Raw genomic sequence first — 26,181 nt, forward strand, 5'->3', positions numbered from 1 at the left:
ACCAGAAATATATGTGTAAAATGCACGGGCTGATGTACACCTAGACATATCCATGGCTGAATAGAAACTTCATGCTTCTTCATGGAGGATGATGTTGCAAAGTTTCTTACCACGAATGTAGCATTAAAGACACGGATTTCTCCTTTTAACCAAGCTTTTTCAACGTGTAAAAATACAAGAATGATGCAGACCTAGAAAAGGCCATATCTGGACAGAAACTGTATGCTTCTTGAATATGGAGGAAAATTTACAGATTCTCTTCGCCTGAATGTAGCATTAGAAGAAAATGATCTCCTCTGAACCCATGCACAAAAAAATCCAAAGAATGACAATGCAGACATCCTGAATTCCATGGCTGACCAAGAAACTGCGCTCCTTTGATCCTTACCAAAAATATATGTCAACATGTGAGCCAAAAACTAGACGGAATGATCATAGAGACTTCCAGAAATCCACGTGTAGTCGACTGACAAGAAAAAATGCATTTCTCCAAACATTACCAAAAAATAAATCAAGACGTACAAAAAAAACACACAGATTGATGATGCAGACATATATAATTCTATGAATGATTAGCAGAAACTGCATTTCTCTGACCATTAAGATATAACCACTATGGGCACCAAAAAACACAGTTCAAGAATGATGATGGAGACAACAGACATAGAGAATTTCTACGGCTGAACAAAGAAACTGAATTTCTTCATTTCATACCAAAAGATACATCAACACAGACACACAGAGAGAGAGAGAGAGAGAGAGAGAGAGAGAGAGAGAGAGAGAGAGAGAGAGAATGGTGAGAGATGTGAGGGGGCATATGTACCATGATGATATATATGATGGCGCTAGCAAGCAAGCAGGCAAACACTGTCGAGATTCTTCCCTCAAAACGGCGGCGGTTTGATCGTGGGATTCCAAAACCAAAACTCAGAGACGACACAAAATTTGGTGGTGGCGGAGGCGACGAGACGATGATTTGATGATGATTGATGATTGATGATAGAAGACGAAGACGACGATTATTATTATTATTATTATTATTTATAATTTATAATTTATGATTATGATTATGATTATGATTAGTATTAATATTAATATTAATTGTTACTCTCTCTCTCTCTCTCTCTCTCTCTCTCTCTCTTATTATTGTTTTGATCTCTTCATATGCACCCTTTGCCTTCCGACACACACAACTAACTCTTGCGGAACGTGAGAAATCATGTACATACATACATATGTCTGTAGCCCAAATCTGGTGAGGCCATCCATCGGTCGGGCAATGATGGCGCACTTTTGTGTCCCTCATATTTTGATGATCACTTTGACGTAACAACTGAGTGGTCTGGCCCCCGTTAACATTATTCAGCCCATTGGTTGATCTTTCGCTTCTTTGTATCGTGTGGAGGACCTACTACATCAACTGTTATACAGTGTAATTGATGCCATTAAATAAACTCATACTTTGCCTCAAGAATGCTCAAAAATCACCAAGTTCAAGCCTCCTCAACTACGTCTCCCACCTCTTTGACACCTAGAATACCCTTACAATAAAACTGGCAAAGATGAAGAATATCCATGTAGATGGATTGTGGATCCTACTAATTCATGGCACTTCTATAGCTCAATAACACAACATATATCCCATTCTCTTGCCCTTAGCTCTCACATTCCTAGTTACCCACCCAATTTCATTCAATTAATGATCTTATGGGTGTCCTTGATCCTTCAAAGAAGTTGATGCCACGAAAACTAGTCAACACAAGTTTCAAAGTTGCACATGGGTTTTCAAAGGTGGCAAGCTCTCTTTATGATTAAATTATAGTTTAGTCACGTGAATGTGATTCGGTCATAAAATAAGATTAGAACTCACTTAAAAGGGAGTTCATATGGAAGTAGCTCATTATCTTGCCAACAAAAGGGTAAACAATGATAAATTTCTGCACAATGACCTCGAGGTAGTTCTCAAGTACTTACGTCAAAAGATGCAATGTCTTTGATACCACTTTTGGAGAATATAATCATCGCTCAAAGTTGTTGGTGGGTTTCTCATAAGTACTCGCCACAAATAAGCTAAGGAAGTTAAAATGAACCATCTATTAGCTTTAACCTTGTTTCTTATTTCCGAGTTTTTCTTGTTTTTGTAGTATTGTACGTTTTACATTTTATTTTTTCGTTTTTTTCTCCTCGCCGATGAATCAGGCTAACTATTGTTAAGTGCAATCCTAAGAAATGGTTAAAATTAATAGGCAATTAGGCATCATAAAGATATTCTCTTCCATGACCACCTAGTCATAAGACGAAGAAAGTAAATATCATCAACGAACTTCAAGTGCACCACAATGAATTTTTCAATAAATCTCTTTAAGGTTGGTATAGAGAACCACATATGTACTCATGAAAGGCCAAAAGGAAGATTAACCAACATGTACGTCACCTACATGACAAGGCCAACCTACCATAGCTCCGTATTGTTAGGCCAAATTAAGAATGGAGAAGACATAGAGACAAGTTCATAGCTTGATGAAAGAGCGAACAAAGCAGAGGATCTTGAAGATAAGCAACTTGGTGCCTCGAAGAGTACCAATTAAAATACAAAACGTGAGCCTCCGAGCCTCAAAATTTTCTCAAATAGGTTAATTAATGAGAATGAAGTGAAAGCATCCAAAACAAGGGCAAAAAAAGAGACAAGACCCAAATTAGGTCAAGTGGCAAAGTCTACAATGAGCTTTATCAAAGATTCATGCACAAGCCAATAAATGACTCATGGAGAACCAAAGGTTGACATGAGAGCGAGGCCCATACATGATAAATAAAAATATGACTTCGAGATCAACAAGAAACATGAGTCCCATGGATACATAAATTTTCTTTGAAAGATTATGCCTAGAAAAGAGGTGGCCAAGTTCAAGAAAAGTATTCAAGAAAATGAAAGCTTGGTGAAATGAATTTTGTGGATTGGATGGTCTACATACATCTTGTGGAAAAAATGGTCATGATAATGTTTTGAAGGAACAAGATAAACAACCCTTAGAATTGGCTGAAGCCTTATGGGTTCACCATCTAACTAGGTAGGATGTCAATAAAGTGGAAGTATTTAATATAGAGAAAGAAGGATCTCATCATGAAAACGGCTTTGCCCACACCATCTTTTGCGCACATATTAGAGTATGTTCTAGTTTGGTGGGAGTGGATGGGAATCTATGGTGTTTGAGAAGGGAGAGAAATGTGGAAATGTGTCCACTAGAACAAAAAGTGTGAAGATGCAGATTAAAATTAAAAATTTATAGCTCAAACAATAAGAGTTGATTATGAGAGTGCAAAGGGCATTATCCATTTGTGGAAGGTTGAAATCATAGATCACATGGTAAGAGATAATTGCATGAATAAAAAGATCAAGGGTTGAATATCCTCTAAACTTGATGAAGGGGAAAAGATGGACTACAATGCATAAGTGGAAATAAGGAAACATATATTGAATACAAATACATTAACAAACATTTTGCTGAAACCAAGTATTTCATGTTGCGATTATTCAATTGCTTTTAGAATGAGCTTTCAAGTATCTTTGAAGGTTCTTCTATCAGTATCATCAAAATGGTATTCATTAATTGAAAAGTTCCTCGTCATGTGATTTACAACTTTATCTTTATCAATATGTTGTAGATGGCTTCTTATAACCTATTCTCTTATATGAGCTTTGTAAGTTGCATGATTCTATATGGCTTGTACATGTTATTATACCCCTTGGTATTGTAATTGGGTTTATTGTAATAGCCACACTTGTATCTTGGAGATGTAATATTGGTCCATTTGTCAAAGCCATATGGCGTGTGTAAACAAATTGGTTTTGACTCTCGATATTAAAGTCGATTGCCATTTTGGGCTTGTGAATGCCTTGTAGGTATCGTAAATTTTGGCATGTAATTTTGCCCACAATATATTGTATTTTACACAATACAAAGCAACACTTTTTTATAAATTCTTGTGCATATTGTAATTTTTGTTTGTGCATATTACACCATAACAATCAATCAGACGTGTTGCTTCTTTCAATATTACGTCATAATTGGGCAAACATATATCTATCCATAATAGTGCAACAAGAAATTGAAAATTGATGTCAGATATATCTGGTAGATGTGTTGTACATTGTCACCCAACCCGGGAAAGTAATATTTGCACCTAACCCGGAAAAGTAATTGTCTGCACCTAACTCGGTATCAATTTAATGGATCCATCCACCTAACCCGGGGCCAAATTCAATCCAACTACGTGCAAAGATTCTGTTTCAATGTTCAAAAAACGGTCACCTCCATCAGACAATTATATGATGTTGATACAGAAGTAATTAACTCTATTAGAGCTACCATAATCACATGAATTGAATCAGACGATTATAATTGCTTTGATTAGGATCATATTATCGCCCTCATTATCATATTGCTCCACATTATCATACTACTCTCATTCTCATATTGCCCTCAATTACACATTGTTCTTTTTAACACTTTGCCCTCATTTCAAACTTGTGATCATGGATGATTCATATGGGTTAGTGGATGAAACACAATTTCTATTTGAGTCAGAATTCGAATCGAAGGATTCGTTCTCAGATTTAGAAACTTCGAATGAATCAATTGATGGTTAAGGGTCTAACGATGTCGACATCGATGATGACTTGGATCCCTTCATGTTTTGTTCGCCAAGGTATTTTGTGCTTAATGAAGGTAGGTATAACTTAATGGTTAAAGATTTATTAGGACACATAAAGGTTACGATAGAATCTTTAAAAGAGATCACAAAGGGTGCACCTCTCATGATCTTAGCATGGAGGCACATGAAGACTCGATTCTTGCTAAAAAATGAGCATGAACTCTACTTAAAGTTGTCGCCACATCTAAGGGTATCATATGTAGAGCAATGGCAGTCCATCATATTGCACACACATGGGGGGACATCCCATTACCCACTCTCACAAACTCTTAAAGAGTTGAAGAAACATTGGGCCATGGATCTTCGCAATCATGGAATAGCTAGTTCATACGTTGTCGCGTTGTTACGCGCGTGCGTGGAGAACGAGGCGGGACCACCGGGATCTTGGACCGAGAAATAGTTGAGAAGGAGGAGAACGGGAAGGCAACGGACACGCTTGCACACACACAAACACGGGAGCACACAGGATTCACAGTCCAACAACACAGCAAAACGAGACGACTAGAAGTCCGAGTATATGAACACGTATGTATATAAATATATATATATATATATTGAGACAGTTACATCTAACAGGCCGGCAATGTGAACACCGACGCCTGTTCACTCACACACAGAAGAGCGAGATGGAGACTCTGCCGGAAGCACACGGGCGTTCCGCGGAGTGGAGTAAGCCTCCCGAAAACCTGCGCAAAATGACTATGGAGAGTGACAGAGGAGAAGGGCTCGGTCCCAGTCTAGCAGCACTTCGTCCTCTCTAACGCGCGATACCTTTTCCATTCCTCTCCTTCTCTTTTATAGCCCAAGGAGGGAGGCCGTTATCATCCGTTACATCACATTAATTCTCTCCCTATTGAATGCGTGCTACCTAGGATTTCACCTCAGCTAACTTGTACCTACCTACTTACTATACAACGAAAAGTGTGCTTGCGTGTAAGGGCCGGTTTACACGCACTAAACTCAGTTTCCGCCTAGGGACGGTTTTCTTCACGACATCCGCCCCCACCTAACCGCGCATCCACCGGTATGCGCCAAAATTGGGCTATTGTTGGAGAAAACCGGTCCGTGCTTTACTCCTCGTCTTCCGGTTCGTCATCCGCCTCGGACCGCCCGTCGTCGCCGTCCATGCTTTCCAGATCCAGCTCGCACTCATGTCGTTTCTTAAATGCTTTGACCCTCTTCCCCGCTATCGGTATTGCCATCCTCGTACCGTCGAGCTCCGCAAGATGGTAGGTCCCGTTGTTGTTGGCGCCTGTCACCACGTAAGGCCCGAACCACCTCCTTGCAAACTTCCGCGTTGCCTTGTGCTGGTTGTCGAGGCTGCTGTCATACACTAGGACCCAGTCACCTTCCTCGATTTTCTTCGGTTGCAGTCGGTGAGTCCGGTCAAACCGCCCTTTGTTCTTCAACCTTGCCAACCGAAGCTTCTCCGCGGCTCGATCCACGTCCTCCGGCCTTCGCTCGAGCTGTCGAATCCGTGCCGCTAGCAGCTCCTCCCGACTCATCTCATCTCTCCAGTCCACCGTGGCCCATGAGGAGATGGTTCGCTGTGTTGGCATGATCGGCCTTTGTCCGTACATAAGCTCTGCCGGCATGAACCCGGTTACCGAACTGTGCGTAGTTCGGTTCGCCCACAAGGCATAAGGTAACAGTCGTGGCCAGTTCCCGACTTGGCCTTCGCACACCCGTACTAGCGCTTTGACAATCGGCCCGTGTCCGCGCTCCACCTTCCCGTTAGCCTCCAGATTGTACGCCGTGGTGAGCGAGAGTTTGACCCCTAGTCGGTCAAACAACTCTTCAGCCTCTTGTGCGTCCAACTCTCCGCGGTCAGCCACGATCCTCCCGACGCACCCGTACCGACACACTACCTCTTCGATCAGGAACCAGCATACTACCGCGGTTGTCTTGTTCTGCAGTGCCCGGCCTTCCACCTGGTTCGTTAAGTATTCCCGCGCAAGCACTAGGTATCGCATATGTCCAACTCCCATCGGCATCGTCACCAAGTCCACCATCCACTTGAAATGGACGGTCAGAGGGTAGGTCGGGTGAAGCTCATCTCGGTGTCGGACTGTGGAGTGCATCTGACAGCTTTCGCAAGTCGTCATGAACCGATGCATGTCCCGGTACAGTCCCGGCCACTAGTACTTCCCTTTTAGCTTCTCAAACGTGGCCCACGTTCCGTAGTGTCCGGCCCAGGGACTCTTGTGGTAGGCCTCCAGCAATTCCTCCTATTCCTCCTTCTTTGCCACCACTCGGAGTGGGATGCCGTCCCTCTTCTTTGTTCGGGAAGGAAGAATAGATACACTTTCTTCCGGATCCGGTTGGTCTCTTCCTTTGTCCACGCCGTGTTCGGTGTCATTGTTTTCAGGAGCCCGCCGATCTGGAGCCACTCCCCGTCATACTTGCTCTCGTCGAATTCGTTAAGTGCCAGAGTGCTCCCCTTTCTGGTTGTCACGTATGCCGCCTCGAAGAAATCTACGCCGACTTCCTCGTAATCCGAAACCATGTTGTCCTCGTTTTCGAACCTCGCCCTTGAGAGCATGTTGGCCATGGCATTGTCTTTTCCGAAAATGTGTCGTATCTCCGGATTCAGGGCCTTGATGTACGCTATCCACCTGAGCATTGCCAGGTCCAGCGTTGCGCATCTGGAAACCATGCCGAGAATTGGCAGGCAGTCCGTCTCTATTATTAACTCTGTCCCGATCAGGTAGTCTTTGACGGGAACCTAACGTTCCTTATGCACGACGCTCGGCCACAACCGAGCGTAGAATGATACACAGAAAATGGGAAGAAAAACACGACACAAAGGAGAGGAAGATATACACACACTATACAGGAGGTTTACGTGGAAAACCCCAAACTAAGGGAAAAACCACGGCAGTCCACAGGCTGCAAACTGTCACTATGTAAGAATGTACAAAACAGTGAGTCCACGGAGTCAACGACCTCGTGCTCACGATCTTCGCCACAGGTGGCGGTTACAACAGAGGCAACGACCTCGTTCTCTCTCTCTCTCTCTCTGTATAGTTACACACACTGATTTCGTGCACGACAGAAATTGACCACACCTTCCTAAAAGTTTGCCCTAAGTCATATTTATACTAATATGACTTTTCGGCTATTTACAAATATAGCCTCGATGGGCTCTCAGAAACATATTTACGAATATGTCTCTTCCTCCGGTTCTCACCGGTTCTGCACCATCCGGCTCTCCGTAGCCGGGTACTCCTCATCCGGTTCACACCGGGCCTGCACCATCCGGCTCTCCATAGCCGGGTACTCCTCATCCGGTTCACACCGGGCCTGTATCATCCGGCTCTCCGTAGCCGGGTACTCCTCATTCGGTTTCGGCTAAGGCCTATCGGCCTCGGCCGAGTTTGTTCGTCGGCACTGTTCTTCTCCCTTCCCATCCGGAGGGACCTGTCTCCCAACAAACTCCCCCTTCACTCCGGCATGGGGTGTCTTACCAATCCGATTCTCTTCCGGCATGCATCCAGCTTGTCGGGTGTCAGCACTTTGGTCAGCATATCTGACCCGTTCTCGGCCGTGTGGATCTTCGTTAGTGCGAACTCCTGGTCATCTACTGTTTCCCGGATCCAGTGATACCTCCGCTGGATATGCTTCGTCCGGGAATGGTAGGCCGCATTTTTAGCAAGGTGGATGGCACTTTGACTGTCGCAGTAGAGTTGGTATTCCTTTTGCCGTATACCGAGCACTCCGATGAAGTCCTTCATCCATAAAATTTCCTTGCCGGCTTCCACAGCCGCCATGTACTCCGCCTCAGTGGTTGACAATGCAATCGTCTTCTGCAGCCTCGACTGCCACGAAATAGCTCTCCTTGCATATGTCATCACATACCCGGATGTAGACCGGCTGGTATCCACATCAGCCGACATGTCCGAATCGGTGAAACCGTCCAGTTGAGGTTTTCCGGAGCCGAATCGGAGACACATATTTGAAGTGCCCTTCAAATACCGGAGTATCCATTTGACCGCGTTCCAATGCTCCTTGCCGGGATTACTCATGAACCGGCTCACCACTTCGACTGCGTATCCTATATCCGGTCGGGTACACACCATAGCGTACATCAAGCTCCCAACGGCAGAGGCATATGGAATCTTCATCATATCCGCCTTCTCTTCTTTCGTCTTCGGGCTTTGCTTGCTGGATAGCCTGCAGTTTGCCGGAAGTGTCGATCTGACCGGTTTCGCTTCTGACATGTTGAACCGGTGAAGCATCTTTGTCACATACTTCTCCTGTGACAGCCATAGTTGCTTCTTTAACCGGTCCCGAATGATGTGCATCCCCAACATTTGTCTTGCGGGACCCAAGTCTTTCATTGAGAAGGTCCGGTTGAGAGCCTTCTTCAGCATCCGTATTTTGACTTGGTCACGTCCGACGATCAAGATGTCATCCACGTATAGGAGGAGTATTAAGAAGTCGCCTCCTTCGAACTTCTTCACAAACACACAGTGATCGGCCTGTGTCTTGTGGTACCCTTGATCGGTCATGAAGGAGTCGAACTTCCGGTACCATTGCCGGGGAGCCTGCTTCAGTCCGTATAGGCTCTTCTTCAACCGGCATACCAGGTGCTCCTGCCCTTTCTCCACAAATCCTTCCGGTTGCTGCATGTAGATCTCCTCTTCGAGGTCGCCGTGAAGGAATGCCGTCTTCACGTCCAGCTGCTCTATACCTCAAGGTCCATGCTTGCTGCTATACTCAGCACCGTCCGGATGGAGGTCATCTTTACTACCGGAGCAAATATCTCGTCGAAGTCCACGCCCTTCTTCTGCTGGAACCCTTTCACCACGATCCTGGCTTTGTATCTCGGAGGGTTGCCAGCATCTCCCGGTTTCAACTTGTACACCCACTTGTTTCGGAGTGCCCGCTTTCCTTTCGGCAGCTCCACCAATTCGTACGTATGGTTCTCATGCAGGGAATCCATCTCGTCCTGCATGGCACTTAACCATTTTCGGCTGAGGGTGTCTTCCTTCATTTCTTCGAAGCTTTCCGGCTCCCCCTCATCGGTCAGCAGAACATGCTCTGCATCCGGAAATCTCCGGGGGGCCCTTCTCTCTCTGAGAGGATATCTCTGTCTTTGGGCTTCGGTGACCGGCTCATCCATGTGCTCTTCATCCGAATCCGATTCGGGGTCTTGGCCGGTTCCGGTCTCAGCTTCCTCTACTTCTTCTTCTGTCGGTTCGGTATCCTCACCGTAACCGGCTGGTTCCTCGAGTGCTAACCGGTCTCTTGCCGGTTGGGTCTGCTCATCGTAGAGTCTATCCTTACCTGTCGACTCGGAGTTCATTATCTTCTTCTCCGACTCCCAGTCGGCGAGCGTCTTGTCCTCCATGAAGATAATATCTCGACTCCGGAATACCTTCTTGTCGACCGGGTCCCACACTCGGTAGCCGAACTCATCGTCACCGTAACCGAGGAATATGCATGGCCGGGTCTTTGGATCTAACTTACCTCTCCGGTCCTTAGCTACATGCACGTAAGCGAGACACCCGAACTCCTTCAGATGCCGGTAGGATACTTCCTTACCGGTCCACACTCTCTGTGGCGTGTCTCCGTCCAAGGGTACTGAGGGTGATCTATTTATCACGTATGTCGCCGTCGACAGTGCCTCAGCCGAAAACTTCTTGGGTAGTTTTGCATGCGCTAGCATACTCCGGACCCTCTCCATTATGGTCCGGTTCATCCTCTCGGCCAGTCCGTTTAGTTCCGGCGTCTTCAGCACGGTAAATTCGAGCCGGATTCCCTTCGAGCGGCAGTACTCCTTGAACTGCCCCCGGTACTCTCCTCCATTATCTGCTCGAACCGCCTTCAGCTTCCGGCCGGTTTCTCTTTCCACTCTCGCGTGGAGCTCTTTGAAGACGGATAACACCTGATCCTTTGTCTTCAACGGTGTGGCCCACAGCTTCCGGCTGTGGTCATCTATGAACGTTACGAAGTACTGCGCTCCGGCATGTGACTTTGTGTCTACTTGACACACATCCGTATGCACCAACTCCAGTGGTGCATTACGTCTCATCGGTGGCCTTGGTCGGAAGGAGGTCCGGTTCTGCTTACCGGCCAGACAATCAGTGCACTTCTCTAAGTGCACGTTCTTTACTGGAATGAGGTTGTCGTCTGCAAGCCTCTTCATCCCCTTCTCACTCATATGACACAGCCTCTTGTGCCACAGCTCACCGGCAGTGTCGGATGCCACGTTCACTTCTTCCGGACATAACCGGGCATACATCAAGTACAGTGTGTTTACCTTCCGGGCCCGAGCCACAATCAGGTTCCCTTTATTGAACTTCATGACACCGTTCCGGATGCTACCCGTGTAGCCTTCATCATCTAGCTGACCGGCTGATATCAGGTTCAGATGAACTTCCGGAACGTGTCGGATATCCTTCAGCAGCAACTTGCATCCGGTTGGTGTTGTCAGCCACACGTCTCCTATGCCGACAATTCGGCATATACCTTCATTCCCCATCCGGACACAGCCGTGGTCACCGGTTGAGTAGGATGTGAAGCATTTCCGGTCCGGGGTAAGGTGGAACGATGCTCCGAAGTCTACTACCCAGGTCATCTCGTCGCCGGCAAGGTTTATCTCACTCTCCTCGGTGATGAGCATCAACTCTTCTTCACTTGCCACGATTGTCGTCATTCCCTTCCGGTCCGGCCCCCTCCGGTCTTTACCGTTCCGGTCTGTACCGTTCCGGTTCGGGGTTTAATTCGAATCGGTACCGTCGGTTTCCTTGTCTTTACGGAAATGCTGATAGTTCTTTTGGAAATATCCCGGCTTGCCGCAATAGAAGCAAGTAGGCCTCCCCCTTGACTTTGACCGTGTCCCCGACTTCTCCCGGTTCTGGGGACTACAGTTTCTATGTCTTCCGCGTTCCAATTCGGTAAGGAGCGCTTTGGAGTCGGAGCTCGTATCTTTGTCTTTCCGACGCGCCTCCTCATCTAGCAAGCTCGACTTTACTCTTGCTAGGGATAACCGCTTTCCTTCCGGCTCGGCGTTGCCCAAAGTGACAACCAACGTCTCCCAGCTATCCGGGAGGGAACCGAGCAAGAGTAGCGCAAGTACCTCATCGGTGAGAGGTACTTCCAATGAAGTTGCCTGGTGGATCAGCCCCTGGAAGGCATTCATGTGCTGCGCCATGCTAGAGCCATCTTGGTACCAGAGTCTTACTAGCTTCCGGAATACCGAAACCTGATTGACAACATTTTTGTTTTGGAATATTATGCCGATCTTCTCCCAAAGCTCATGAGCCTTGCTCTCTTCATTGAAGTTGTTGTACAGGCTCATGTCGATGAAGCACCATATGTACGCCGTTGTCTTCATGTGCATCACCTCCCATATCGAGGCGTCGATTTTGTCCGGTCTCTTGTCCCCGAACTGAACCAGCAGCCAGAGGTCTTTAACAACGAGCATGTCCCTCATCTTCGACTTCCATACTGAATAGTTGGAGCCGGTGAGCTTGAACATGCCGCCAAATGATTCGTCCATTTTCTATGTCGAACCTCGCTCTGATACGACTTGACGGGAACCTAACGTTCCTTATGCACGACGCTCGGCCACAACCGAGCGTAGAATGATACACAGAAAACGGGAAGAAAAACACGACACAAAGGAGAGGAAGATATACACACACTATACAGGAGGTTTACGTGGAAAACCCCAAACTAAGGGAAAAACCACGGCAGTCCACAGGCTGCAAACTGTCACTATGTAAGAATGTACAAAACAGTGAGTCCACGGAGTCAACGACCTCGTGCTCACGATCTTCGCCACAGGCGGCGGTTACAACAGAGGCAACGACCTCGTTCTCTCTCTCTCTCTCTCTCTGTATAGTTACACACACTGATTTCGTGCACGACAGAAATTGACCACACCTTCCTAAAAGTTTGCCCTAAGTCATATTTATACTAATATGACTTTTCGGCTATTTACAAATATAGCCTCGATGGGCTCTCAGAAACATATTTACGAATATGTCTCTTCCTCCGGTTCTCACCGGTTCTGCACCATCCGGCTCTCCGTAGCCGGGTACTCCTCATCCGGTTCACACCGGGCATGCACCATCCGGCTCTTCGTAGCCGGGTACTCCTCATCCGGTTCTCCATAGCCGGGTACTCCTCATCCGGTTCACACCAGGCCTGTATCATCCGGCTCTCCGTAGCCGGGTACTCCTCATCCGGTTTCGGCCTCGGCCGAGTTTGTTCGTCGGCACTGTTCTTCTCCCTTCCCATCCGGAGGGACCTGTCTCCCAACAGTCTTTATCGGCCTTCACTGTCGAAACGATACCCTAGAGTTCGCATTTTACCTAGGCGTATCCTCGCTGTCGCTCATTGAGGACCTTCGCGCCGAACTGGATGGGGAACCTCGTGCCAACGTCATCCTCTTGGTTGATCACCCATCCGATCCCGGTCGGACTCGTGTCTACGGTTACGTAAATCAGAGTGTCTTTGCCGTAGACAGCCTTTCGGAGCGCCGGTGCCGTGGCAAGTGCTTCCTTCATCTTTCGGATTGACTCCGTATGCTCGCCTCCCCACTCGAATTTACGCCCTTTCTTCAACAATCCATACAGCGGCTCCGCGACGTGGGCGTAATGCGGGATCCAGATATGGTAGAACGCGCATGCTCCCAAGAATCTCTAAACCTCCGTAACCGAATTGCAGTTATGCTTCATCACGGAGATAGCTTCCACCTTGGCCAAAGACGGTTTTCGACCGTATGGTCCGCATAGGTGCCCGACGACCATGATCTCTGATTACCCGAGCCGATTTTTCCCCGAAGAAGGTGAGCCTCACGCCTTCTAGTCTCTGCAGCACTAGGGATCGGCAACGGTTCGGTTTAGGCTTAGCCGATTTGGCCTGGAACCGGCTAAGCCTAAACCGTTTAGGGATTTTCAAACCTAAACCGAACCGAACCGAACCGAACCCTAAACCGGTTTGGGCTAAACCGGTTTATGAACCGGCTTGGTAAACGGTTTGTAAACCAGTTTGTAAACTGGTTTGTGAACTTCATAACACAATATTGTTACAATTTATCATTCAACTTCATAATAGAATTCCACTACAATTTATCATTGAACAATCCAAATGAAGAATGATAACAAGGCCTAGAGAAGAATAACAAGAAAACATAAAATTTAACTAATGCAAGGCAAATTTAACTAATAGATAATTAAAGAAAAACAACGAGAAAAAATTGACTATTCCAAAAATGTTATCTATTCCCAAAATTGATCGTCTATTCCAAAAATGTTATCTATTCCAAAAATTGATACTCATAATTGTCCCAAGTCATAATATTCCAAAAAAAATCACTTGTCCAAGTACAAGTATTCAATAACATCATCCTCTACAATAATCTCTTCTAAATTGATTTCTAAAGATTCATATGCATCATTAATATCTTGAGGAATTGGAATATTTATACTATCAAGCAGATCTATCCAAGATCGTATGCACATCTCTGCCTTGAAAGTGCATGAATGCAACCGTTGCCTATCTTCGAAGTTATCACGAGCTTCGGAGTTAGCTTCCTCGGAAGGCACTGATGAAGCTGGAATAGCCAAATAATCGCATGCCATTTTATACATCCTTGGAAAAATGGATCTGTTTCAAATCATAAAAAGAGGTACTATCAAAATGTGTTCATTAATTACCAACAATAACAAATTTGTTTAATACAACATGATGCAATATAGCTTGAAACCTGTTGGTAGACCACCAATGTAGAGGGTCTACGGTACTCTTCACTCGTGGAACCTTCAAGAAACCTTCAATTTCTGTCCGAGCTGATGATTCATGAGATTTCTCATTGTTCATATCCCAAACATCCAAAAAATCAAACGGAGATCCTTCGCATGCATCTTCGGATAGAGAATCTTCGACATTAGGATCATGATATTGGGTTGTCAAGAAACTGTGCACCAATTCTATATCGAGGTCTCTCTCAATTGGATTAGGTGGTTTTGGAACTCTACACTCAAACAAAAGAACATATTAGTAAGAAAGAAAGATTAAAAAAGGGGAAATTTCAATTAAAAACATTAGTACCTCGGGTCAACAAACATTGCGATTCGAGATGGAATAGATTTGAGGAATTCTTGGTACTTGATTAGATATTGTAAGCATTTGGTACTAGCCTCTTGTTGCACTTGAAGGGTAATCTTCTCGGAGGGTGAATCAACCGAGTTCATATCCATAGAAATATATTTATTACAATGCGCTAATAAGTTGTTGAATGCAAGCGCGGCTATTGAGAGGGTTGGATACTTTGACCCACTCAAGTAATTACAAATTTTAGCAGGCACAAGCAACCATTGTTCCATACTTTGTATATGACTCCAATCTTCTATGGAGAGTGTATGGTCCACAAACTCATTAGCAATGGCATTGTCACTTGTGGTACAAATCAAGACATCTCTTAATTTTAGGGATTGTTGATACATTATTAGGGTTGAATTCCATCTAGTAATGCAATCTACACATGGTGGTTCATGTTCTCCATTCTCATGCATGGTTTTTGAATATTTTTTAAATATAGCTCTACTCACTTTACTTGTGCGTATAGAATGTAATGTCTTCCTTAACTTCATAGTAGGAGTAATAACTTCTAATGCAGACTTTACACCTAGTTGATATGTATGCACCATGCATCTTAACATATGTGATGATTGTAAAATGTCTTGTCCATGATGACTAAGTAATAACCTAGCTAATTCTTTTGATGCAACTAGAGATTCACTAGCACCGTCAGAAGTTGTAGATAGAAGACGTGAAGAGATACCAAATGATTTTAGACGGGAGAATAAAGCTTTTCCGACACGTTTTCCTACCCCATCTCCCGGAAAGACATCTAGGAAGTCTAAAAGCACACTAGTCGGCTTAGTAGACTCGAAACAAACAAAATGTAAAGTCACGGGATAAAATCCTTTCAAACTATTGTTTGTCCACCCATCAAATGTTATAGCATATCTAAAATTTTGTGAGGACAAATAAGTGATAACTAAATGGCGAAGAACAACATACATTCGTAACACTAATCTCTTAAGTGTAGGAGATGATTTAAGTTCATAAGTGGGCAAGACTTCATGCATTAATCTCTTAAAACGAGAAGACTCAATATGTGCATGAGGTAGCATTGATGTGACTATGTATCTAACAATAATACTATCAAACTTCTTCTCTAGAGTACGAGATATACCTAATGTAGATGAAGTAGCATCTATGTTACTTTGGACAAGAACATTGCTAGAAGTTTGTGGTTGTGATATGCTATTAATATTATGCTTATCTGATAAATGCTTGGCGATAGAATTTGTAGATGTAGAGCTTGCCCACAACAAGTGACAATAGGCACATCGACGCTTGTATGCATCTCCATCCTTAATGGAGATCATGTGTTGCTCAGTCCATGCTGTTCTTTTTCTTGCCTTTGTTTTGCCTCTAGGGGCTGATATTGATGTCGCCGACTCCATATAAATGTATGTGTGTTGATTGAGTTGGTCAGCAAAAGAGATAATGGTGGGTGTGTGTGCCTGACAATAAAATGTTGTTATATCAATAAGTGAACTTAAAATCCATTATGGATTATTAGTTTTACTTGGTTACATATGAATATGAATATGGTAAAAACCTTTTCATATTCATATGTAACCAAGTAAAAACCTATTCATATTCATATGTAACCAAGTAAAAACCTATTTCCTTTATGTAGATGATTATGAATATGGTAAAAACCTATTCATATTCATATGTAACCAAGTAAAAACCTATTTCCTTTATGTAGATGATTATGAATATGGTAAAAACCTATTCATATTCATATGTAACCAAGTAAAAACCTATTTCCTTTATGTAGATGATTATGAATATGGTAAAAACCTATTCATATTCATATGTAACCAAGTAAAAACCTATTTCCTTTATGTAGATGATTATGAATATGGTAAAAACCTATTCATATTCATATGTAACCAAGTAAAAACCTATTTCCTTTATGTAGATGATTATGAATATGGTAAAAACCTATTTCCTTTATGTAGATGATTGCTAGTAAAAAGCTCATCCTATCTTTTCCAACAATAAAAATATCCTACTCTAATCATGAGTTATTACATTGTGCCACAATGTATGTCATATGAGGTAAAGTATTTGACTATACCATTATTCATATATGTGTATAATTTTATTGTGAATCTTACTTCGTATATGTCTACATTGTAGACTGTAGTGACAAATGCACGCAGGCGGCAATAGCAGGTTCTCGTCTTCCACTTTGTAGTATCTACTATTCAGAGTGCAGCTTTGAGCTGACCTCTCTCTCTCTCTCTCTATCTGTCTGTCTGTCTCTCTCTCTCTCTCTCTCTCTCTCTCTCTCTCTCTCTCTCTCTCTCTCTCTCTCTCGTCTGTGTATAGTGTCGATGGACTCTGTCTGTCAAGAGTCCTATTCTATTACCTAATTACTAATTACTAGTAATTACTATTAGTAATACCTAATACCTATTACCTAATTACCAATTAGTAATACCTATTACCTAATTATTAATTAGTAATACCTATTACCTAATTATTAATTAGTAATACCTATTACCTAATTATTAATTAGTAATACTTATTACCTAATTACTAATTACTAATTATATCACTTAAACGGCTTAAACGGCTTAGCCGGCTTGAGCCGGTTTGGCGAGGCTCAAGCCAAGCCGAGCCGAGCTCAAACCGTTAAGGCAGGCTCAAGCCTAAATCGAGCCGAGCCGAGCCGCCGAGCCGCCAAGCCGCCAAGTCGTTTTCAAGCCGGCTAAGCCAAACGGTTTAGGCTTGAGCCGAGCCGTTGCCGATCCCTATGCAGCACCTTCTCGTAGTCATCGATGTGAGTCGCCACGAAATTCCGACATCTGTCCGGTCCGATTGTCTCGTCCTTTTCCTCCACAGGGTATCCCCTGATCGGGATGTCGTCTAAGAATGGCATGGTGATGTCCGGGATACAATCCCTGAGCACTTTGTTCATCGCGTTCATGATGTGAGCCACCGAGTTCGTCCCTCCTTGTGGTAGGGTACACATCTGCATTAGGCCGAGAGGAGTCCACATCGTCGTAATGTCTCTGCTCCCCACGGCTAGTTGGAACTGATCGTACCCCGAGTACAGATCACCGACAGAGTAAATCGACCTTCCGGCAAAGGCCTCCGTGAACTCGTCTATGGTCGGTCTGATTCCTGCGTTCCGAATGGTCACCTTGTTGACCGGTTGCAAGTCCTGAATGAAGCACAACGTGCCATTCTTCTTCGGCATTGTAAACCACCGATTCGAATACGGGGCACTCGACGGACGGTTTGAGGACGCCCATCTCCACCTTTTGCTTTAGAAGCTCCATCAACTTTGGGATGTGAGCTCTCAGCACCGGAATCGGTTTGAGATTCCACGGTACATGCGGTAACATGAAGATCACCATCGGTTCGACGATCGTCGGGTCCACACACTTGATCTCCCCCGGCGAGAACGCGAAGGCTTTCCCATGCCTTCCAAGCATTCTCCGAAACTTGTTCTCCTCCGCCGGTAGTAGAAAGCCACCCCCACCAACCTTGAGCTCCCGTAGCGTTATGTCGGTGAACCGGTGCCCTATGCCAGCTGGATTCCGTAAAGTTGGGTCTAATGTGACCCCTTTTATCTGCTCCTCACTGTCCTCCGGCAAGGGTGCCGCTACTGGCCTCACCTTCCGGTCCACAGTCTTGTACTTCGTGTCCACCCGGGCCGTCCGATCCGACTCAAGCCCGTTACAGAAGTCGGCGATGACTTCGTACATCCGTTCCGAACATACCGGAATCGTCCGGTCCTCTTTAAGGCCTCCTCCGACCACCTCTCGTAACTGTCCCAAGGTGTCGTTGAAAGAGACGAGGCCGATAGGCCTTGGCCGAAACCGGATGTGGAGTACCCGACTATGGAAGACCCGGTGAGAACCGGATGACGAGTACCCGGCAAGAGCCGAATGGTGAAGACCCGGTGAGAACTGAATGTGGAGTACCCGACAAGAGCCGGATGATGCAAGCCCGGTGAGGAGTGCTCACCGGATGAAGGGACATATTCGTAAATATGTTTTCTGAGAGTCCATCGAGGCTATATTTGTAAATAGCTGAAAAGTCATATTAGTATAAATATGACTTAGGGAAAACTTTGTATATGAGTTGTTGTCATTCTTGTTGGCGCTAGGTTAGAGAGCGCGTAATAGTGTACAGAGAGAGAGAGAGAGAGGGAGAGAGAGAGGAAGAGGTCGTTTCCTCTGTTGTAATCGCCGCCTATGGCGAAGATCGTGAGCGCGAGGTCGTTGCCTCCGTGAGCTCACTATTGTAATCATTGTGATATAGTGATAGTTTGGAGTCTGTGGACTCCCACAGTTTTTCCACGTTAAACATCCTGTGTACTCTTCTCTCCTTTGTGTCGTGCGTTCATTATCCGTTTTCTGTGTTTGATCTTAGACTCGGTTGTGGCCGAGCGTTGTTCATCGGGAGCATGTAGTCCCTGTCAGGTTACACCAACTCGGACTTCGCCGGCTGCGTGGACAATCGGAAATCAATAACCGGATATTGTTTCAAATTCGGCAATGGAGCAATCTCGTGGAAGTCAAAACTTCAGGAGTGCACAACCACCTCAACAACCGAAGCAGAATATGTAGCTGTGTCCGACGTGGCAAGAGTAGCTTTATGGCTCGGTCGGCTGGCGCACACGTTTCGACAAGTCGACTTCGACTAGGCTCCAGTTGTCTAGAGTAACAGCCAGGGTGTTGTTGCTTTGTCAAAAAATCCGGTTCACCACAACGCCTCCAAGCATATCGACGTTTAATATCACTTTGTTCGGGACTGCGTCATTTCAGGGAAAATCGGTCTCAAGAAGATATCCACAACCGATAATGTCGCAGATGGAATGACCAAGTGTCTTTCGGCGGATCACTTTCAGTCCCTTCGGCACCAGATGGGCATAACGAAAAATCGGTTCGGTTAAAGTCAGACACACATCACGGGATGGTTTCGAACAACCGACATTGGTTCTTTGAGGATCGGCTTCAACTCTTCAGATCTTGCCAACTCGAACAAAACCGATCTGTCCAATAAACCTTGTATATACCTGTAATTTTAGATAACCAATGTATACGCCCATTACGGGGGAGTGTCGAAGACGAGTGTATAATGGCCATATTCACATTGTCCCTTTGGACAGCCCAAGTTTAGGCTTTTTCTGTAAATAGCATAAAGCGCAGTTGCCCTAGGATAGTCACTATTTATAGTGACTTTGTAACCTTTCGTGGTGGTTGTTGTCATTAGTAACTGTTGCTATTAAGATTTATTTTTTTTCTTTGTGCCTGTGTGTGTGTGTGTGTGTGTGTGTGTGTGTGTGTGTGTGTGTATCTTGTTCATTCTCATACACAGGTCCTTCAACATCACAGATTGTTGGGAGACAGGTCCCTCCGGATGGGAAGGGAGAAGAATAGTGCCAATGATCAAACTCGGCCGAGGCCGATAGGCCGAAGCCGAAACGGTATGAGGAGTACCCGGCTACGGAGAGCCGGATGATACAGACCCGGTGAAGACCGGATGAGGAGCACCCGGCTACGGAGAGCCGGATGATACAGACCCGGTGAAGACCGGATGAGGAGCACCCGGCTACGGAGAGCCGGATGATACAGACCCGGTGAAGACCGGATGAGGAGTACCCGGCTACGGAGAGCCGGATGGGGCAGGCCCGGTGAGAACCGGATGAAGAGACATATTCGTAAATATGTTTCTGAGAGCCCATCGAGGCTACATTTGTAAATAGCCGAAAAGTCATATTAGTATAAATATGACTTAGGACAAACTTTTTTGGTTACTGTCGTTATGGTCATTTTTCTTGTTGTTGTAAGAAGAAGAGTGAGCGCGTAACTGTACAGAGAGAGAGAGAGTGAGAACGAGGTAACTGCCTCTGTTGTAACCACCGCCTATGGCGAAGATAGTGAGCACGAGGTCGTTGCCTCCGTGAACTCACTGTTTGTACATTCTTACGTAGTGACAGTTTTGCAGCCTGTGGGCTGCCGTGGTTTTTTCCCCTAGTTTGGGGTTTTCCACATAAACCTCCAGTGTATTGTGTGTATCTTCTCTTACTTCGTGTCGTGCATTTGTTTCCCGTTTTCTGCGTAAGAAAAGGAGCTCGGTTGTGGCTGAGCATTGGACATAAGGAGCGTTGAGTTCCCGACATAGATGTTGTTTGTTCTTCCGCACTGACGACCTTGTCCCCAATAGTGAGAGCATCCGACCACTCGTCGACGACGATGACAATCCTATCTAGTCACATGCTTTCCTTTTGGGACTCCTCTCTGCAAGCATGTATGATACTTGATTTGAAGCTCCGCTAGAGTATCATCTAATTTACTAGCTTCTACCTGTATCACTTCTGTGGGCATCGTAGTCTTATTGTTGAGCGGCAAGCTCAACTGGAGCCGGATCGACTGAATAAGCCTGAGCTGGCAAGCGAGACGGATCGGTAAGCCGTGAGCAACCGAGCCGGCAAGCAACAAAGCCGGTGACCTAAGGAGCCGGTTCGCCAAATCCTATCAGTAACCGGAAGCCTAGTATTAGTGTAGACCACTAGGCAATTATAGTCTCGTAGTAAGTGTCAGATGCTCGTGTGAGCATTCAAGTACACGGTACTTTTGTCAGCCCCATGAGGACTTGTATAAATAGTGCTACTGAGCATAGTTGTATACACAGAGTGATTATATTGTTTTCGAATATAGCTTTTACGTTCTGCTCTCTCTGTCTCTCCCGTGTACTCTGTGTATTCCCTAATTTCTCTGTTTTCTAACACTTCCGCAAGTAATCGTTTACACTTATCATATTTACTTACACTTGTGCCTAACATGTCAATAGAATTCACCTTTTGTATTCTCTGACATCCACATTGGTCAATTAGTGATTTTACGTTGTCATGAAGAAAACCGTCCCTAAGCAGAAACCGAGTTTAGCGCGTGTAAACCGGCCCTTACACGCGAGCACACTTTTCGTTGTATAGTAAGTAGGTAGGTACAAGTCGGCTGAGGTGAAATCCTAGGTAGCACGCATTCAATAGGGAGAGAATTAATGTGATGTAACGGATGATAACGGCCTCCCTCCTTGGGCTGTAAAAGAGAGGGAGAGGAATGGAAAAGGTATCGCGCGTTAGAGAGGACGAAGTGCTGCCGGACTAGGTCTGAGCCCTTCCCCTCTGTCACTCTCCATAGCCATTTTGCGCATGTTTACGGGAGGCTGACTCCGCTCCGTGGAACGCCCGTGTGCTTCTGGCAGAGTCTCCATCTCGCTCTTCTATGTGTGAGTGAATAGGCATTGGTGTTCGCATTGTCGGCCTGTTAGTTGTAACCGTCTCAATATATATATATTTATATACATACGTGTTCATATACTCGGACTTCTAGTCGTCTCGTTTTGCTGTGTTGTTGGACTGTGAATCCTGTGTGCTCCCGTGTCTGTGTGTGTGCAAGCGCGTCCGTTGCCTTCCCGTTCTCCTCCTTCTCAGCTATTTCTCGATCCAAGACCCCGGTGGTCCCGCCTCGTTCTCCACGCACGCGCGTAACAACGCAACATATCTGGTGAACCCAACGTGAACAGGCAGCAGAGGAATAGAAAGATGAGGGGGTCGGATTTTGCGGAAGCCATGGCTTCGGCTGTGGATTGGATAGTGAGTGTGCGTGAAGGCGCAGGCGCCCTCGATAGGGCTATTGAAGGGGTCATCGGCACGATAGGCCGGTTCGGTGGGAAAGACGCCACGAGCTATTTGGAGGCCTACCGGGCCGAGATGGTAATGAGAGACATTCCGGGAGAAAGGCGACTGACCGGATTCCCTTGGGTGGCGAAGCCGGGCATCCATGCGGAGGTGCTCGAGGTACGGGCTGAGGGCTGGACTTGGGAAGAGTTTGAAGGTCAGCTCCTTGAAAAATACGGGCTTGATGACGCGCTTTGGCTCTCGAAACGGGACTTCATGAAATGGGTAGAGACCCCCGAAAAGGGGAGAAATGCGTCGGTGCTCCTCCGGGAGTTTGAAGAACGCTTCGCGCGTCTTTCGGGCGCTTGACCGAACCGTACTAGACACAAGTCGCGTCCTGTTGTTTGTTAAGTCGGTGGATGCGAGGGACCGGGAGCAAGTGGGTCTCCTGCTGGAGACTGATGACGGGCTGACGGCCCACTGGGCCGTGGTGAAGAGAGTCTGTGGCCGTTTCGACAAACGACGAGAGTGGGTTGATAAAGGATCAACAGGGGCGGGCTCTGTAGCAGCAAGGAAACTCGAGCCAACCCCGCCAGCGCGAAGGGAAGAGACCCGAGACTGGCTCGAGACCGGATCGACTTCGACCAGCATGGTCAAAGGCTTGTCCGGAGGAGCAGCTCTAGAGGAGCTGACTAGGATGGTAAAGGACCTCCAGATTGCACAGGCACGGAGGGACAACGGCGAACAGGCCCGTGACCGAAGGCCTTTGGCTGGAAACCGGTGTTTGTGGTGCGACGCGGTCGGCCACGTCCGAAAGGACTGCAGGGACTTCGCCGAGGCAATGAGAGCCAACGTGGTGTACCTATGGAACGGTCAGGTGCACGCTAGCGAGACCCGAAGGGCCCTGGACCTGAATGTCGGACGAGGGGGTATGAAACGGCTAATGGAAGAAGCGGCGGCTCGCCACGCGGAGACCGTCCACTACTCGGCGTCGGTTGGGATCCAGGTCGGAGGTGGTGAGGCCCGGAAGACGAACGAAGCCGGATTCTGGCCGCTGATGTTGGAAGGCCTCGCCGGCGCACAGCTAAGGAAAGAAGAAGCGGACCGCGTGGAAAAACGGGTCCGGGAGGTAACCGGGTGGAGTGACCCGGTCGAAGAGAAGACGGGCTTCGTTGAAGCCGCATGCCAGAACTACGAGGCTCTGGTGGAAGACAAGGGAGTAGGTAAATCCAAAGGGGCCAGGCCCTCGCAACGGTACGAGACCCGATTTGATCAAAGGCAGAATGAGGCCGGTGCGATTGGCGCACCAGATAAAGCCAAGAAGGCCGGGTACCGGTTGAGCACGGAAATCGAAAGGACCACGGACCTGCGAAATGTCCTAGAGGAACGTATCCTCGACAGCAAAGTGGAGTTGTCGCTGAGGGAAGTGCTCGGGATCGCAAAGAAGGAGTTCCACGACTCCATCGTAGACTTGGTGAAGAGGAAGAGGATGTCGACAAAACCAGAGCCGGAAAAGTCGGTGGAATTGCGAATGACGCACATAGACGACATGGCGCTAGAAGACGAGTTGGCGGAGAGCCACTATTCGAGGCCGCACTGGGCTAGAGCGACCACGGAGACCCCTGTTAAGATCGGGGATGTCCAGGAGCCGGTGGTGGCGTTGGTGGACCACGGTTCAGAAATCAACTTGATGTCCATGGACTTCTAGAAAAGGGGGAAATGGCCGATCAACACCAAACACGACTAGAAAATATGGGTAGCGACGCGCACCACGGAAGAACTACATGGAGCCTGCCCAAATGTACGGGTGAAAATCGGCGATGTCAAGATCGACCAGCACTTCTTCGTGCAGGAGACGTCCTCACATCCGGTTATACTAGGAGAACCATACATCACGGCGACACGGATGGAGACCAAGGTGCTGGACAATGGTTCGGCCTATGCAAGAGTCAAGAGCCAGGACAGGCGTCACTCGGTCTAGTTCCTGACGGTGCGACCAAACCATGAGCATAACCGCGAGACCCTCAGTGGCGAAACCCAAGGGGATTTTTAGAGAGGGCTATCAAGGCGTGGGGCCGCGATAGTCCGGACACCCCGGAAAAACCCCACAAATGTACAATAGGGAAGAAGACTTGTACCATCGGTAGGAAATTTTGGTTCTCCGACAGCGGGGGTTGTACGATTGCCGGCGTCGTTGGCCGGGAGAAGAAGAGGGCGGAGGAGCGACTTCGGGCATGCAGATTCCTCAGCCCTGGAGAGGAACAATGGCTTCTGCAATGGAGAGCAAAGTTACTTCCGTTGTTACAACGATTAGAAATAAGATTTAGGTAACTATTGTTTTGCTGGTATGTGATTGTGTTATAAATAACTTTAAGGGTAAAATGTGCTAATCAAGCATTATCTGGAATAGGTTGCGCAACAGGAGCTTGAATTAGAGGGGCCACTGGATCCCCAACGTAAAATACAAAGTTACAAATAGAGATCCAGGTTCTTTCAATGAACCTGGACCTTCTAGGTGTAAATACTGTTGCAGATTACAATTTGGATAAGCTTCAAGTAAGTTAACGATTCCTGAGCAAAGTTGGTGTATCTTTCAACAACAGGAACAATTAATCGGTAAATTTCTATGTTGTGTTGAAGGAACAATACATTCATCAAGAACAGGTAGTTAGCTGCCTTAAGAAGCAGCTACATTTTGTGGAGGGAATGGTAAGGACCAGACAGGATTTGGACCTGAACATTCTTGCTCCCTTACCAAAAGAAGCAGGACCAGAAAATGATTTATTGACAGTTCAAGCACGTTGCATCGCTTGCGGGTTAGGTGTGGAGGACAAAACTGTGTCTTTGTTGGTTCACCTAGAACCATGCAACCACACATACCATCTGCTTTGTTTTCAACATGCCTGTCGAATTGCTGCATTCTGTTTGGGAGATTGCAGTACAGCTCTACCAAATGAGTGGAGAAAACTAATAGGTATACCATATTGTAGCTAATAAGCTTAGTCTTTTCTAATTAGCTAAGCCGTAAAAAGTATGGAAACTATTTTGCTACTATCGTTGTAGCTAATTAGCTACTACCATAGTTGATTAAAGCAGCTAATAGTTATCCTATTAGTTAATTAGCTACTGCCATAGTTTACTACATTAGTTAATTAGCTAAGTGGCAGCTAGTTAGCTACTAGCTAATTAGCTATCCTACTGGCAGCTAATTAGCTAATGCCAGCTAGTTAGCTACTAGCTAATTAGCTATGAGTAGCTAATTAGCTAGCACCATAGTTGTGTAAAATAGCTAATTAGCTATCCTACTAGCTAATTAGCTATTGGCAGCTAATGAGCTACTAGCTAATTAGCTATCCTAGTAGCTAATTAGCTATGGTACTAGCTAATTAGCTAGTACCATAGTTGTGTAAAAAAGCTAATTAGCTATCCTACGAGCTAATTAGCTACTGGCAACTAATTAGCTATCCTACTAGCTAATTAGCTATCCTACTAGCTAATTACCTACTGCCATAGTTGTGTAAAGTAACTAATTAGCTACTAGCAGCTAATTAGCTATCCTACTAGCTAATTAGCTATGGTACTAGGTAATTAGCTAGTACCATAGTTGTGTAAAAAAGCTAATTAGCTATCCTACTAGCTAATTAGCTATCATAGTAGCTAATTAGCTACTGCCATAGTTGTGTAAAGTAGCTAATAAGCTATCCTAGTAGCTAATTAGCTACTGGCAGCTA

This window comes from Azolla caroliniana, unplaced genomic scaffold (assembly GCF_043228905.1).
Source record: "Azolla caroliniana isolate FFs.n. ecotype wild unplaced genomic scaffold, voAzoCaro1.0.p SCAF_5, whole genome shotgun sequence".
NCBI lineage: Eukaryota > Viridiplantae > Streptophyta > Polypodiopsida > Salviniales > Salviniaceae > Azolla > Azolla caroliniana.